Here is a 16,181-nt window from a genome sequence, read left to right on the forward strand (position 1 = left end):
TACTTATTTATTTACTTTAATATACAGGAATTACAGCCAAAATTCATAACTGGATGCTTAATATCTTTAAAATTTAACAGTACAAGTTACACTTTTGAAGCACTGCAAGATACAATACAGACTTCCTGTCAGACACACTTATGTCCTTCTCCAAGTTCAGAGCGTCAGATCACATTCGGGTTTCCTTAACAGCAAAGAGGGCTTGGAATATAATTGAAAGAAAACAAAACCTGATGCACAAGTTCTGTGGAAAACAGTGACTGAGTCAGTAGCCACGCTTTCTGGGAAACCTGTCATAAAAAAAATAGGAGAAATTAATCAGCTACGAGTATCTTATATTGTAGCAAAATTAAATTTCTCTAAACAAGTGAGTCTTTGTAGTGATTTGATGATCATATTGAAATGTTTGAAAGTACTGCTAATGGCCAGTGTTTGCTGTGAGTGCTGGACTGTGTCCTAAAGCCTTGCACTGGCTGTGCTGATAGGTTTGTTAATCTGTGTAAGGGACTGAAACTCTTTCACAAGCGTTGGTTTCACAGCATTAGCTCCAGCTTTGTGAATGCTTCTCAGTCTGTAAGACACAGGGCTCTGAAACAGCATTATCCACTTCCCATCTGCCTTTCCACTCCCATACTTTTGCTACAAAGTGGTGCCTCAACTATTATACTGGAGCCACAAGGAGAGAAAACTGTGACTTCTTTTCTCCTCTGAAACTGCCTGCAAACTAATCCCCACTCAAGTGTTATACTGGAAGCTATTTATTACAGAGAAAAGGTTAAGAGCTTGAGTGGATAATTTTTCTCCAAGTTTTCCTGTTTTTCAGCCTCTCTTCTGAAAACAGTTTTATTGGCAAAAAAAAAAAAAAAAAAAAGAAAGGCTATTTTACCAAATGTCACATACCTCACTCTACATTTACTATGTAGATTAATTTTTTCAGTTCTTGGTAGATGAGATATTGCTCCTATCACTAGGAAAACCAAAGAAAGGAAATAGTTTGGAATAAGTTGGGTTAGTTATTTGTGAAGTTGTGGACTTTTCCCCCCTCATGTCAATAGTTAAATTGATTTTATAATGGTAATGCCAACAACAGCTCCTCCAACAGGCCTCCATTTGATTATTGTACTCTGGTTTTTGGCTGCCAATAATCTTCACTGATATTAGTTCTACCTGACACCTTTGCTGTTATTTTTACAAAAGATAGTGAGGGTTGAACTGAGCTTCCTTCTTTACAGGTGATCAGATTAGTATTAGAATACATTGGCAGGGCAATAACAACACATCACCTTTTACGTGGTTATGATTTACTCAGTCCTAATTTACAAACTTTCTACCCTCAAAGTAAATTGCACGTTTAGTTTATCAATTTTTTTTTTGCGTACAGTCATACTACTGTTAACTCAATGAAGACTCTCAGCGTCAGTTTTCTATTTTCACTGTTAAACAAAAGTGAAATAATGACTAGGAGGCCAAACATAATGCAGTGGGAGTAAATATATGGGATTTCCCCCCCCCCCCTCAACTTCACAATTTGTCTAATTACCTGTTATCTGAATGAGGTAATATTTTAAAGTGCAAGCAATTTAAATAATTGCCTAATACTTTTAACTGAATTTGGATAGTTTCCTTTAAAAACTTTGCCTCCTGAAGCAAACTTTTTACCCTATAGCAAAGTAGAAACTGAGTATAAATGTTGCTTTGAGGAGAATCATGTGGAATTGAATATAAGCCTCTTGCCTACTACTGTGAGCTGTGCAAAATATGCACAGCGGGATTTTGGTCAGGAGATTGAGAGATTAATATAGAACCGATATCTCTTTGCAGAGGGGATATTCAGGGACTTTTTCGTGTATTTAATCACTCCAGAAAAGGCAGCTGAAGTTGTGATATTTTTTTATACGGATTCGATGAAACATCTTGATTTAGGATCTTTGGGATTTTTTCTGGATGCCATTGCACACTGCAACATATGCAGAAAAAAAAAAAAAAGGTGAGTCCAGTAGACTAGTACTTACAGCTTCAAAATAGAAATCCAGAATTATCACGTATGCAAATTTTATGGAAAATGTAACATGAAGACTCAATGTACTCATACATACAATGCCGGCAAATAAGAACAGTAATACTGTCAGACTCTTGGTAAACTATCTGTATTCGCACCTCTAAGTTTTGAAACTCTGGAAAGCATTATCCTTAAGTTTTCCCTGTATTTTTCTTATAAAGAATACATTGTAAAAATAATGTTATCATCCTGAGACAAAGAGTTGGAATATATTAATCTGATAGGATTGTTAGGAACATTAGCCATTGGTTACTTTCCCCTCTAACTCTGAACTCCATTGGCAGTAACCATATGTACAGTCTTTGGAACATACTTGGCTCACATACAACAACTTTGAAGCTGGGATTAAGAATGTAAAAAACCACCCCAAAACCTAGTCATACATGGCCCGTGGATCAAAGTCCGGAATAGAACAAAGTAAGTGTCTCTTGAGTCTGGTTTTCCATTTGCTTTTTACAAAATAGGTGTTGGAGAATCTGTGATTTATTTCCCTAGTAATCTCAAAATGAAAGAAGGTGGGTTTATAAAGAATAGCCCTACATTTAGTTTCAATGCAATGTATGTTTGGTGGTGTTTTTTTTTAACCAACAGTCTGTTTTTCAGTAGATTGAATTATCAAAGCTTCTTTGATTTATTTCAAACAATGTTTTTGAAAGTGCTAATTATTCTGGATATTTCTTTGATCTTTTCTTGGTATTTACACTTCATATGAATTCTTTTTATGTTATATATTAATAGCACATGTATGGTTTATAGTGTTTAAAAGAAATTGCTCAAAAGTGCAAAAGTTCTGTGGTTTACATTTTATCGTGTCATATTATGAGCTGCAGATTTCTAAGTACTCTTCCTAGGGCTGTCTCTGAAAGATCATCCTTGCCCTAGCATCCAGGATGAAATGTGTGTTAGGTTAGGTAGAATTTATAAGAGTGGTTTAAGGGTTTAATTTTGTCTTACATATGCTATAGATTCCAGAAGCTTAGGAAGGACAAAAGAGCGAATCATTTACCTTGATTAGACTATTAAAGTATCTGGGTTTGTACCCGAAAACAGGTGTCAATGATGGGTGCTGTTTCAGAGGTGAAAGAAGACAGGTGGGGGATAAGGTAGTCAAGGATGTAGAGAGAATAAAGACAGGAAAAGATTACTGGGGTGATAAAAGGACAGGAAAGACATTTGCTAAAGGGGTAAAGGTCTGTTCATACAAAAAACCTGCAGATGGAGATGAGGCAGCAGCATGAGCAAATCCACAACCTGAGTAAGGACGGCTCAACTGGACTGACAGACTTTGGGATCTTTTCAGCTGTTTCATTTTCTTTCATCTGTTAACCAGGAAACAGGTATTATTTCTTTATACACATATGGATCAGAGGCAGAGAGAGATTTATTTAAGGTCATCCAGGAAGTCTACGGCAGAATAGGGAACTAAACCAGGATTTTCTGTGTTCCAGACCAGTATGCTAACCATGGGACAGCTCATTTCCTCTCTATGGGAGCTTCTGCTGCCAAAATGCATTAGAGGAGAACAAGTCCTTCTTGTTTATATTCCTTTAAAACAAACCTTCATTAGGAATGGGTTCAATACATTACAAATACATTATCAAGATTATCATTAAAAGTTTAATAAATCTCTAAATCCTAATGATAGGATTGTCTGGTGATGTAAATGAAAATGAGATCACAAGATTCAAGAAAAAGGCAAATAAGTTGTCTGAGAAGAAAAGTAAGGTTATTTGCTGATGCAAGGAAAAAGAATTGAAAAATCTCTGATTTTTTCTGAATTGGAAAAAATGTATTTGTGTAATTGAATATGTCAGAATAATTTAAAAGCTCATTTATTATGAAATAAAATCTGTTTGTTTGAATTCTGTGTCTCAGCAAATCCCCTGAGACTGTTTACATAAAGGAAAACAATCTGCTCATGTTAAAAAACTTTACTCACTTCCCTCATTTCCAGTTCTTCGCTAAGGGTGAAAAAAAAAAAAAGGCGGGGGGGGGGGGGGGGGGAAAGAAAAAATTAAAAAAAAGAACATTTGTGCAATGCTCTTAAACTTACGGAGATCATACTGTTGCAAAAGCCAACTGTCACTTAGCTGCTATCCTCCACAAAGGATGTTGCTCAAGACATTAATGAAAAAAACTGTGCTTTAAAAATAAAACTCTTTATGCTGGGCACTATGGATCCTTACTAGATTATAAGTATTGCTTAACACCTTGAGTACATTGTAATGATGCTCTTCATTTTTAGGGTATTCCGCACCTTAGCTTCAAGACAAATAGCTCTGTGTTCATGTGTCTATTACTGTTCCTGGACATAAGTCAGGTTATGGTTTTGGTACGGTAACTGTAACAGACACACTCAATCTGACTTCTGTATTTTTTCCAGATATAGAATCATAGAATCATAGAATAGTTAGGGTTGGAAAGGACCTTAAGATCATCTAGTTCCAAACCACCTGCCATGGGCAGGGTCACCTCACACTAAACCATATCACCCAAGGCCTCGTCCAACCTGGTCTTGAACACTGTCAGGGATGGAGCATTCACAACCTCCCTGGGCAACCTATTCCAGTGCCTCACCACCCTAACAGGAAAGAATTTCCTCCTTATATCCAATCTAAACTTCGCCTGTTTAAGTTTTAACCCATTACCCCTTGTCCTATCACTACAGTCCCTAATGAGGAGTCCCTCCCCAGCATCCCTATAGGCCCCCTTCAGATACTGGAAGGCTGCTATGAGGTCTCCACGCATCCTTCTCTTTTCCATGCTGAACAGCCCCAACTTTCTCAGCCTATCCTCATACGGGAGGTACTCCAGTCCCCTGATCATCCTCATGGCCCTCCTCTGGACTTGTTCCAGCAGTTCCATGTCCTTTTTATGTTGAGGACACCGGAACTGCACACAATGCTCCAGGTGAGGTCTCACAAGAGCAGAGTAGAGGGGCAGGATCACCTCCTTCGACCTGCTGGTCACGCTCCTCTTGATGCAGCCCAGGATACGGCTGGCTTTCTGGGCTGCAAGTGCACACTGCTGGCTCATGTTCATTTTCTCATCGACCAACACCCCGAAGTCCTTCTCCACAGGGCTGCTCTGAATCTCTTCTTTGCCCAACCTGTAGCTGTGCCTGGGATTGCTCTGACCACGGTGTAGGACCTTGCACTTGGCATGGTTAAACTTCATAAGGTTGGCATCAGCCCACCTCAACAAATGTGTCAAGGTCCTTCTAGATGCCATTCCTTCCCTCCAGCATATCAACTGAACCACACAGCTTGGTGTCATCAGCAAACTTACTGAGGGTGCACTAAATCCCACTGTCCATGTCAGCGACAAAGATGTTGAACAAGACCGGTCCCAACACTGATCCCTGAGGGACACCACTCGTTATGGTCTCCAGCCGGACACTGAGCCATTGACCACAACTCTTCATATATCATCATATCTCTTTTCAAAATATTTTCTGCTTTTATTTAAAAAAGAAGGTTTTAAAGAAGGTTCATTCTTTAAAGAAGGTTTTCCTATCAGCACTAAATTTAGGTCTACATTTTGCCAGTATTACTCCTTCTATGGGTCATGCTTTAATGACAGGCAGTCTGGTCTATATTTCAACTGTGAGTGAACAGCCATTCATTTCTTTGGCTGAATGCAGTCCTGGCCTTGCTGAAGTCAATGGGGGTTCTGTCTCTGACTACCATGAGGTTTGACTTTCAGCCTGTGCCTCAAATGAGTTTCAGAGTGCCAGTGTTCCCAGTAACAGCAGCTAAACCTAGGGATTTGACCAAGTGTGGCTCCAAAGCTGGCATTGCTGGTAATACAGTCAGCTCTGCTTATGCACAAAACAGGTGAATATATCTTGTGGATGTCCAATGGTGGACACATTTACATCTGTCCAAATGTGGGATTTGTTCACAAATTGACTGCAATGGAAGGTAATACTCTTCATTAAACATTTTACAAATTTTCTTTTTTTTTTTTTTTTTTAATTATTATTTAGGACTAATGTTCAGCAGCCTAAATCTAGTTATAGAGAAATGGGTGAAAGTACTTCACCTTGGCTTTTTCTTCTGTCTCATAGTCATGAAAACATATGTCTTTTATAAAATAAATGCCTGAGTTTCTCTTGCTTCCCAAAAGAACATAAAATGTCTGTCAGGAAACACAGATATAAAATGTCTTTGGCACACGTATACATGCCTTTCTATCCAACACTGGAACTTACCTTGTCATTTTAAGTCTATGTTAGGAAAGGGAGCTATGGTGCATGTAAGAATGTTTAGGGCTAGAGAGCCTGAGTAGTGAAGAGTGAAGTGGTATTAAGGTCCCCCCAGTAGCCTACTATTACTGCCTGTCCCTGACACCCTAAAGCCAGGATCACCCTAATGATGACTTGTTGGTCCCTGTACTAACTACACTAACTGGCTTTCCAGCTGCTCTGTATGCATACTGTTTTTCAGAGTTTTTCTGAAGCTTTCTGTCTGCTTCCAGTTGCTCAGTAACTTACACAAAGTTATTAGTGTAAATTCATCTTCTTATTAGCACAGTTGCTTCTAATTGATTTTGGTTTTCAGCACCATAGGCTGATAGCTGGATTTCCTGAAGAAGGGATTTGCTTTTCTTAAATTTTCCCTCACAGCGTATGGTGTATTGACCATGCTGTTTGGTTACTGCTTTTACATTCCTCTCACAAAAATATTTCTGTATGCTTCCTGGTTTCCTGGTACTCTTCAGTTAAATATCACGCATTTCGTTAGTGCATCCACTTGTTTTCTTAACTCCCTCTCCTGTTTTGGCAATGATTTTATTTTCTTTGACGGGATTTTGGTGCCATATAATCTTTATATATATATATATATATATATTTTAATTTCAACAGAACATATCACAGGGGAACAGTATCCTAAACCTGTTCTCACAATCCTTTTGGAAAGGTAGGATGACATATTGGCCCAAGGAATACAGTGTTTTGTCTTCTGGCAGGTAAGTGGTGATTATTCTAGGCCAGCTGTTTTCCCTGTTTCCTTACCAGCAGTTTTGGTACTTGCACAATTTTTCTCTCTCAGCCCTTCAACAAAGAATAAGAATTCTGGATATGCATCATCAATCTCCAAGAATAAAATAGGCTCCAATACCAGAACATTATTTCTCAATTTTATCTATCATCTTGTTTTATATCAAACTTCCCAATAATTCACAGTGCTGCTGCATCTGTCAAGATGAGTCTTCTGCTGCGTTTAAAGGTAGTAATTCTAATATCTTAGTGGAAATGGTGTGGAAAAAGAAAAAAGCCATACAAAATGAACTCTAGTCTCAATCTTTTTTCTTAGATCTTTCTCTATATTGTCAATAAACTGGCGCAAATTGCAAAGATTAATTATCAACCAAGATCCTGATGTTGTAATGCAGTCTGTTTCAGCTGTCGTAGGAAACTTCAGTTCATACAAAATTTCAAGGAAAACCTGTAAAGCAATGGTGGCTGCAAACAGCTTGGGCTGGAGCTGCAAAGATGCATTTTCTGTTGGATAGCAAAGTATTTTCCTACCAGTGATCACCCTTGTACTCTTTAGCTCAGTGAGTTCCCATATGTCATGGTTTAAGCCCAGCTGGTAACTCAGAACCACCAAGCCACTCGCTCACTCCCCTTCCCGCTTCTTCCCACCTGCTCCCAGAGGGATGGGGAGGAGAATGGAAAGAATGAAACTCCCATGGGTTGAGATAAGAACAGTCCAGTAACTAAGGTATAACACAAACCACTGCTGCTACCACCAATAATAATTGATTGATGGCTTGGCTTTGCGAGCGAAGATTTTGGAAGGGCTTTACCCATGCTTACTACAAGCACAATGACCAAGGGCATGTGGGATATCAAAATTCAGTTGGAAAAAAGGCTGCTTAGGCAATCAGGAAGTGTCTGACCAGGACTGTCAACTCCTGAGCTAACTTGAGCTACCCATGCACTGGTCTGCCCACATGCAAGGTTGGATCTGCAGCTACCCATGCACCTTGTCACCTGCCATTTCGACCTTCACCTGTCCATTCAGACAAGTGACAGTAAGCCCTTCCAGCCTGCGCAGTGGATTTTTTAGGTGAGGCGCAGCATGCACAGAACTGGCCCCACCCTTTACACCTGAGGTTTAATTGCCACAGCCTAGCTAGCTAGGATGGTGACAGCAAAGTCCACAGGTCGTGGGTTTTGTAAGAGTGTCTTTCTCTATGGTGGAAGACCATACAAGGCTAGACAAGCTCCATCTGCCCGGGTTTGAAGATAGAAGTTTTGCTTCTCCTATGAGGAAGGCCTGTCTTCACTAGTGAAGATTCAGGAAGGGCTTTAACCCACATATTCTGAACAGCACTGTCATTTCCTGGGTCAATCTCTAGCGACCGATGATGCAACAGTACAACATCGAGCATCTAGGCGGATTCTGACTTAGAGGCGTTCAGTCACAAGCCCGCAGGTGGTAGCCTCGCACCAGTGGCTCCTCAGCCAAGCGCATGCACCAGGGGTCTGAACCTGCGGTTCCTCTCATACTGAGCAGGCTTACTATTGCAGCAACACATCATCAGTAGGGTAAAACTAACCTGTCTCACGATGGTCCCTCGCTTCTGGCACCAAGAACCCCGCATGTGCTGGGAGCAACCCGCTCCATGGACAGCGGCAGGTGGGGAGTTTGACTGGGGCGGTACACCTGTTGAAGCGTAACACAGGTGTCCTAAGGCGAGCTCAGGGAGGATGGAAACCTCCTGCAGAGCAGAAGGGCAAAAGCTTGCTTTATCTTGATTTTCAGTATGAATACAGACCATGAAAGCGGAGCCTCACGATCCTGGCTTTTTGGGTTTTAAGCAGGAAGTGTCAGAAAAGTTACCACAGGGATAACTGGCTTGTGACGGCCAAGCGTTCATAGCTTTCTTCATAGTTTTTGGCCCTTCGATGTCGGCTCTTCCTATCATTGTGAAGCAGAATTCACCAAGCGTTGGATTGTTCACCCACTAATAGGGAACATGAGCTGGGGTTTAGACCAATAATAATAAGGGAAGAGAATACAACCACTCATCACCTGCCGACCAATACCCAGCCCAACCGAGCGGTGATCTAACCCTTCCGGGTAACTGCCCTCAGTTTATATAGTGGATATGACGTGCTGTGGTATGGAATACCTCTTTGGTTAGTTTGGGTCAGGTGTCCTGTCTCTGCTTCCTCCCAACTTCCTCCTCCTCCCTGGCAGAGCGTGAGGCTCACAAAGTCCTTGGTCAGAGTAAACATTACTGAGCAACAACTAAAAACATTGACGTTATCAGCGCTGTTCCCAGGCCAAAAGTCAAAAACACAGCGCTGCACCACCTACTACGAAAGAGAAAAATGACTGATACTGCTGAACCCAGGACGCCATACAATGTGTTGCAATATGTCTTCTCACATTGGGAATAGGGAGAATGTTATATTCCGTGTTCCAAGCTGTAACTCATCTTCCCTCTGAATCTGAAAGCCACTAATTCTAAGGAAGATGATTTTAAACAGATTTTAATTTTTTAAATATTTCTCCTATTTTTTCCTATTAGCATGTTTTGAACTACTGTGGTCAGCCTAAAAACTTGATTCAGCAGTGTGACAGTATGACAGCTTGTGAACCAGAGGGTTGTGCCTTACACAGAACACGCTTGTCGCTACTTGATTCTCCAAAGGCCTCATTGTGAATGCTGTGTACATTTGAGACCACTGTTTATAGAAAGCGCAGACTAATTTGGTAACTTCTCAAGATGATGAAGCAATAGCATGACCATTACATTTTTGGTCATTAGTTTTTTCTTAAACGATGTTCAAAAAGTTCAACTTTTTCTACCTGAATTTTTTAAAAGAGGATTGTCCCATAACCTGTTACTGTTAGTTTCGTTGCTGTTTTAGATGTTGACAGGTTTTTATGGTTGATGGTATTCTTTCTGGTGTGTGTGCGTCTTTTTAAATTTTCTCATTAATGTTTTAATAAGAAAAACTTTTTGTCTCTTTTTGTATTCAGCTACATTTTATATATATTCTCCCAAAAGATAACATACATCTTACAGAGATATTAATAGCTTATGGATATTGATGCATTCCATCCACAGGTAACTTCAATAAAGGAAAATTCCTACGTATCTGATTAGGGCCTCAGCATCTTATCTCCAGTTTATTATTCTGTTGCCAATGTACCTCAGCAAATATGAGGACAGAGAATTTAAGTAAAACCTGAAATATTATTTGCTGTATACAGCTAAGGAAAAATACCAGATCACACTGAATTTCATCAAAGAGTAGGTTCTGGCAAAGAAAGGATACTGCACTCAGTACTCTTACAAACCTCTGAGTCACTTTGACCTATTCTTTTTTAATCCTGTATGTTGCTTATGATATGTGCTCCTCTGCCTGTGACATTTACTGTGGTTACTGGGGTTGCTGGGATATGCTGCTTTCACACTCACGTTATGAAAAAAGTATTTTCAAAGTGAAACATGTAAACATGAGAGTGGAAAGCAGCAACTTTTCCTGGCCTTTTTGACTCATAGAATCATAGAATAGTTAGGGTTGGAAAGGACCTTAAGATCATCTAGTTCCAACCCCCCTGCCGTGGGCAGGGACACCTTACGCTAAATCATATCACCCAAGGCCTCGTCCAACCTGGTCTTGAACACTGCCAGGGATGGAGCATTCACAGCCTCCCTGGGCAGAAGGTGCCGTGATAGAGACAGTGACTTCGTGTAGCAACAAGTTCCTCATTTTTATTTCTTTTTTTCATTCAGGTGTGGAATTTTTAAAAGGAATTATTCACCATTGATCTGTATAAAGTACAATGTTATCACAGGCTGTACAGTCCCAGATTAACTTGGATTAACAGTGCAATAAAAATAAACCCCATAATTTCATTAATTCTGACCAATGAATACATCAAAAAAGTATAGCTGCTAAGGAAAAACATTATACATAGTATACTTAATAAACAATAAATAGACAATTTTAAATTTATACTCTCTTAGGAAAAAAATAAAAATTCTGTAATCAGTCAAAAAGGGTAGTATTGTTACTGGAAATTACTACTTTACCGATTGAGCTCTATTTTTGGTCACAATGCATTTTACATTTAGGATGTACCTGTTTATTGTTTAAGATGTAGATCTTTAAAAAACTGCTAGTATTAATTATTAGAAAGTGGGAAACATTAATTAAAAGTATTTTCTTTTTTCAAGCATTGAAATTTATTTTCTTGTCTTTCATAGCTTGCTAGTACCATTCAAAAAAAGTGTCCTGTGTTATCACCATGAACCACACTGCCTTTTTATGTTACCTTTCCATTCTCATATGAAAAGAAATAATCTATTCATGAAAATCCTGCATGCAATAATTTGCTATGCTTTTATTTTTTCTGGCCTTTAAGATGAAAATAATCATATAATGGCAAAATAAAGCAAAAGGAAATAAAAACCTGTTTCAAATATAAAAATTAATTAATCAATTTACTTAAACCCCCACTGAATAAAATGTATGCAGTTGAACCAGGCTGTCAGGTTTGGCTGTCCTACCCAGAGTTGCACCAGCGCCCTTACCAGCACACTTCACAACCACCCACCTCTCACCTTTAGTACATGCTTCTGATGTTTTCCATTGCTCAATCTAGTCCTGTTAGTGCTAGTTTTGTCTCCTTGGGCTTCACCCTAAACAGTTCCTTTTCCTCTTTTTTTTTTTGTTTTTGGTATTTATTCTCATGTAGAAGAAAGATAATCACTTCTCCCATTTAATTTCTGTTTAGGCTGCCTGTGTTGATTAATTTATAGTATTATTTCCTCAAAACTCACATTTGTCATTCCAACCCTTAATCCTTCCACTTATTTAATTAATTCCAAATGCTTGGTCATCTACAGTAGCAAGGCTAAACAATGTAAAGTTTTCTAGCCCTAAGGAAACAGTTACATATTTACCTAGACAATTCCCTTGTCAGTCAGCTTTTATCAGACATCATGGAAGCTCTTCAGAGGACCTCGGACAAGTAGATATTAGCTATGAAAGCTAAATAAAAATAATAGGAAAGGCTGATCCTCTTAAAAAATAAATCAAAATGCTAGAAGTCATTCAAAATGGAAACATGGACATTCACTGACAGATTTTGCTCCTTAAGTACAGCTCAAGTGTACTAGGACCTGAAGTGGCAAGAGCTCGAAGTTTGCCCTTCATCCTAAGGGCTAAGTAATTCTCAGAAGGAAATAATTCTTATCTCATACTGGCCAATTACATAATGTTAAAAATGAAAGTACAAGAATCAAAGTCAGGGTGAGATGAAATGTCCTCTTATAAATCCCTCTTGTAAATGTCCTGATACTTGATTAGTTAGTCAAATTTCAACAGAAATGGTACTTTTCCAGCAGCCTTACAGACTCATCCCTGTTTAGCACTTTTCTAGCCCAAATCAGGCTACTCAAAAGCTGTCTTGTTTTCACTGCAGTGCCACATAGTGATGGTATTATGGATTAATTTTGTACCTTCTTTATTTTTTCATTTCCTTAATTTTTCATGTGTTTTAGTTCTTTTAAGCAAACAGCTCTGTGCCTACTTCAGTTTCCCAAGCTAGACAGTAGAAGTCTGATACATAATTTCTGAGTTTGCTATTAACCAGCTATGACCTCAGGCAATCAGAATGTTAAAATTCTACTAATTGTTTTGTTACTAATTAAAGACTAAAAAAACCCTATCCTTATCGGGTTTTTACAACCTGTAGCATTGCTAATGGACTCACAAGCTGCTTAAGAAAGCCCAGAGTTTTTAATTCTTTAACCATCAGAAGTCAAGACTCACTCTTTCTGTGCTTGCACTCAAGTATATACGTGATCTACTATGTATATACAAATGTGTGTGGCTGGCCTCTAAGAACCTTTATGACACTTCGGGATATGCTTCTGTTTTGAATATGTAAAGCTAAACTTTCACACTGAGTGCTAGCATCTGGAGAGTGTGGCTGCAAAACTAATTCACAGATGTTTTGTCTCTGCCGCTGTATCTTTAGATGCACATGGGCCCATCCAGTTACTGAAACCTTGCATCTGTGATTTGTTTGGTCAATCCGGTCATGCAGAGGTCTGTTACCAGTGTTAAACACTTCCTTTGTCCCAGAAATCCAACCCTATACCTTTCAGAAAACAAAGCCAAAGAAAATCGGTGTATTTTCATGTACTAGATGTGAATTCCTCTTTGCTTGCTTTCTTCTTAATATGCTCTCAGGCTTTGATGGTCTAGTTTCTTGCTGAACATCTTGTTCTTCTCTCTTGTCCCCAGTGAAACTCCACTAATGCTATTACTGGAAATATCATTATCTTTCATTAGCCCACTCTTTATCAAATCCTACTGTTTATCAAGAGCAAGTGGTTTATTGAGATTTCAGAGGTAAATTGCTTGGCTTGAGGCTGTATCTATACAGATTGTATTAATTTAGTAAGAGCTGAATGGTTACAGAGCTGCCTATCACACTGAAAATGAAATTTTTTCTAATTAAATACACAAACCTTTTTACCACCTTTAAAATGGATATTGCTTGAGGTAAGCCAACACTGTGAGAATTATAAAATATTAGATCATTCTTATTTAAATATCTCCACAGACTTCACTACTTCATAAATGTGTGCTTTTTCTTTTCATTACTATGAATTTATTTTTTCATCAAAAATTATCTCCTGCCAGGAAATGCAAACACTTAGCTGGAAGCCTTGAGGCTGTGTTACCATTTCTGGTTGTGGTTTGTTGTTGAGTCTAAAGTTTAAAGATCACACTTTGTTTTAAGATACTAGCAATTCTAGGAAAAAAAAAAAAAGGCGTGACAATACTAAGCTTTTTCTAAAATTAGATTTGCTTGCCTAAGCTGTTGCCTTATTCTAATTTCATTTGGTTTACTCTGATGTATCACAAACAAAATTTATTTCTTCCTCCTTTTAGATGCTAAGATATGCAGATACCTTTTCAGAACTTATCTGCAGCAATCAGGTATTTCTTCATCTCTAGCTACCGTGGCATGGCTCAGGGACAGAACTGTGTCTCTAAATGTAACAGTTGGCTGTTGTAGGACTGCTTTTTTTCTCCTAATCAGCTGTCATTTATATTGTTTGTAACCCAAAGCCCCCTGCTGTTGGCTTCTCTTTGATGTGGAAGAAATAGTAGTATTTTTCTACAGCATAAATTTAAAGGTAAAGCCTGTATGCAGGATACAGGATTCCAGGAATGCGTATAGCAGATGTAAAAACTGGAATCTTCATAGACTGTGACACATATTATTAGAAAGCTCTTATGCCAAGTGATGAAATTATTAACTCACAGAACTCCATCAGTTTGTCTCCCTTCATATTTGCAAATGCAAAAGGATTCTATGCTAAAAAGATACTTTTGGTTTTGTTCTTAAATACAGCTGTGATCTGTTTCCTGATACTTTTGATAATCAGGAGTAACTAGTATTAATCTGACCACGATTTTGTAACAGAAAAGCACATACACATTTTGCAGTATTAACTACAAGCTGTTAAAGAATTTCTCTTGGTTACTTGGTTACAGCTTTGATTGTCCCATCAGTATCTGCTTACAAGAAACAAAGGATCACACTTATCATTTCTTTGTTATCAGTTTAAATGTCTTTTTGCACGAATTGGAATAGATGCATCTGAAACTGAAAGCATCGTATTTCACATTAATTGCCTGAAAAATGCTTGTCAGGGGCCAGATCATCATACTGAAAGATGACAATAAAGGTAGCTTTTATGTTTCTGGGTAGAAGATTGCTTCAGCCTCTTCTATCTATTTCTATAGATTGTAAACCCTTCAGGAGCAGGGTCTCTCCTGTGACTGTTCACACCATCCTGACTATGCCCCAGCTATGAAATAAGACCATCGTAACACTGACAAGCTTTCTTGTGTTACCTGCATCCCTACCCTATCTTCTCCCCCAGACTCTTCAACTTCTCTGCATTATCAGTGAGTAATGAACTTCAGATGGAGTATTTCATAGGCTGTAATATAAAAATTACTTCAAATGAAAGCAGGTGTGGAGTGTGATCACAGCTCTCAAGGAGTTGTACAGACCTTTTCTGACTTTCAGCTGTGCCTTTGACAGGGTTGAGGCTGCTAAAACTACGTGAAGTGCTGCAGGGCACTGAACCTGCCTAGCAATAAATTGTTAGATTTTAATTCCACCCTTCTGCCACAGATAACAGGCCACAAAAAATGGTTTAGAACTCCCCCTTTTAAAGAAAAATGCATAAGATCATAAAATAGCATTTTAAATGTGATTTACCTCTCTTAGTTAACTTCTTAATTAGATGTCTCCTGGAATTGGTAGCTCATTTGATGAGTTAATTAATAACATTGCTCTTTACTGTATTTCTTATATGAAAAGTTGTTCCATTTAACAGCATTTCACCCTTCTTTTGAGACCATGCCTCCCAAACAAAGGGTTTCAAAATCACACAATTAAAAGGAGACATGCAGAACATCTCTTTAAAACTACTGATTGTAACTAATGCACTGACTGCAGTGCATTTATTGTTTGTGTTTAAATTCTATAACTGTTTATTGAAATATTGAGAGAATATGATTTTTTTTTTTTTTGTGAAATAAAACTCTGAGGGGATAGTTCTTTACCTGTCAGCTAGACCAGAAACTAACTGAGTAGAACAGGAACAGCATGACTACTAGAATTTGTAATGAACTCTGTGGACTATGGTTTATTGCTTTTAAGTAAATTACTTCTTTGAAGTCACTGTGGAAAACCTGTTTGCAACCAATATGACCCTTTAATCTCAAAATATCCTTTAGAATGGTTTAATCTATCAAACCTTCACATATTAAGTCTGTAAACATGTGTACAAGCAAACAAACCAAATAATACCGCATAATTTGAAGGCATACAGCAGGCATACCCTTAATGAGATTTATTCCTGTAATGGACTTATTTTGGCCATTATGGCACATGGCATAAATATAATAGGTTAGGAAAATTTGAAGGAAATTATTTCTTTATTTAATTTGACCTGAGCAGAATGATTGAAAAGAATACTTGATGAAAGATTTCTTCTGATTTGGTTTTGCAGTGTTTCAATTTTGGAGAATGGAAGAAGATAAAAGGAGTTAATA

General features: G+C 38.3%; 1 long non-coding RNA gene across 3 annotated transcripts in view; it reads right to left on the reverse strand.

The window, feature by feature from the left end:
- LOC134168860 (uncharacterized) overlaps positions 1-16,181 on the reverse strand; it is a 21,522-nt gene continuing 5,341 nt past the window's right edge. For 2 of the 3 annotated variants that reach the window (XR_009966689.1, XR_009966688.1), the window contains exons 2-3: positions 3,262-3,378; positions 1-290 (exon numbers count right to left, since the gene is read on the reverse strand). This is a non-coding gene — a long non-coding RNA (uncharacterized LOC134168860). Of the gene's footprint in view, positions 291-3,261; positions 3,379-11,995; positions 14,542-16,181 lie in introns of those variants that run through there. The other variant, XR_009966690.1, reaches the window with a different exon arrangement.

This window comes from Pezoporus occidentalis, unplaced genomic scaffold, assembly GCF_034315485.1.
Source record: "Pezoporus occidentalis ecotype Australia unplaced genomic scaffold, CSIRO_AGI_Poc_V1 ctg325, whole genome shotgun sequence".
Classification (NCBI taxonomy): domain Eukaryota; kingdom Metazoa; phylum Chordata; class Aves; order Psittaciformes; family Psittacidae; genus Pezoporus; species Pezoporus occidentalis.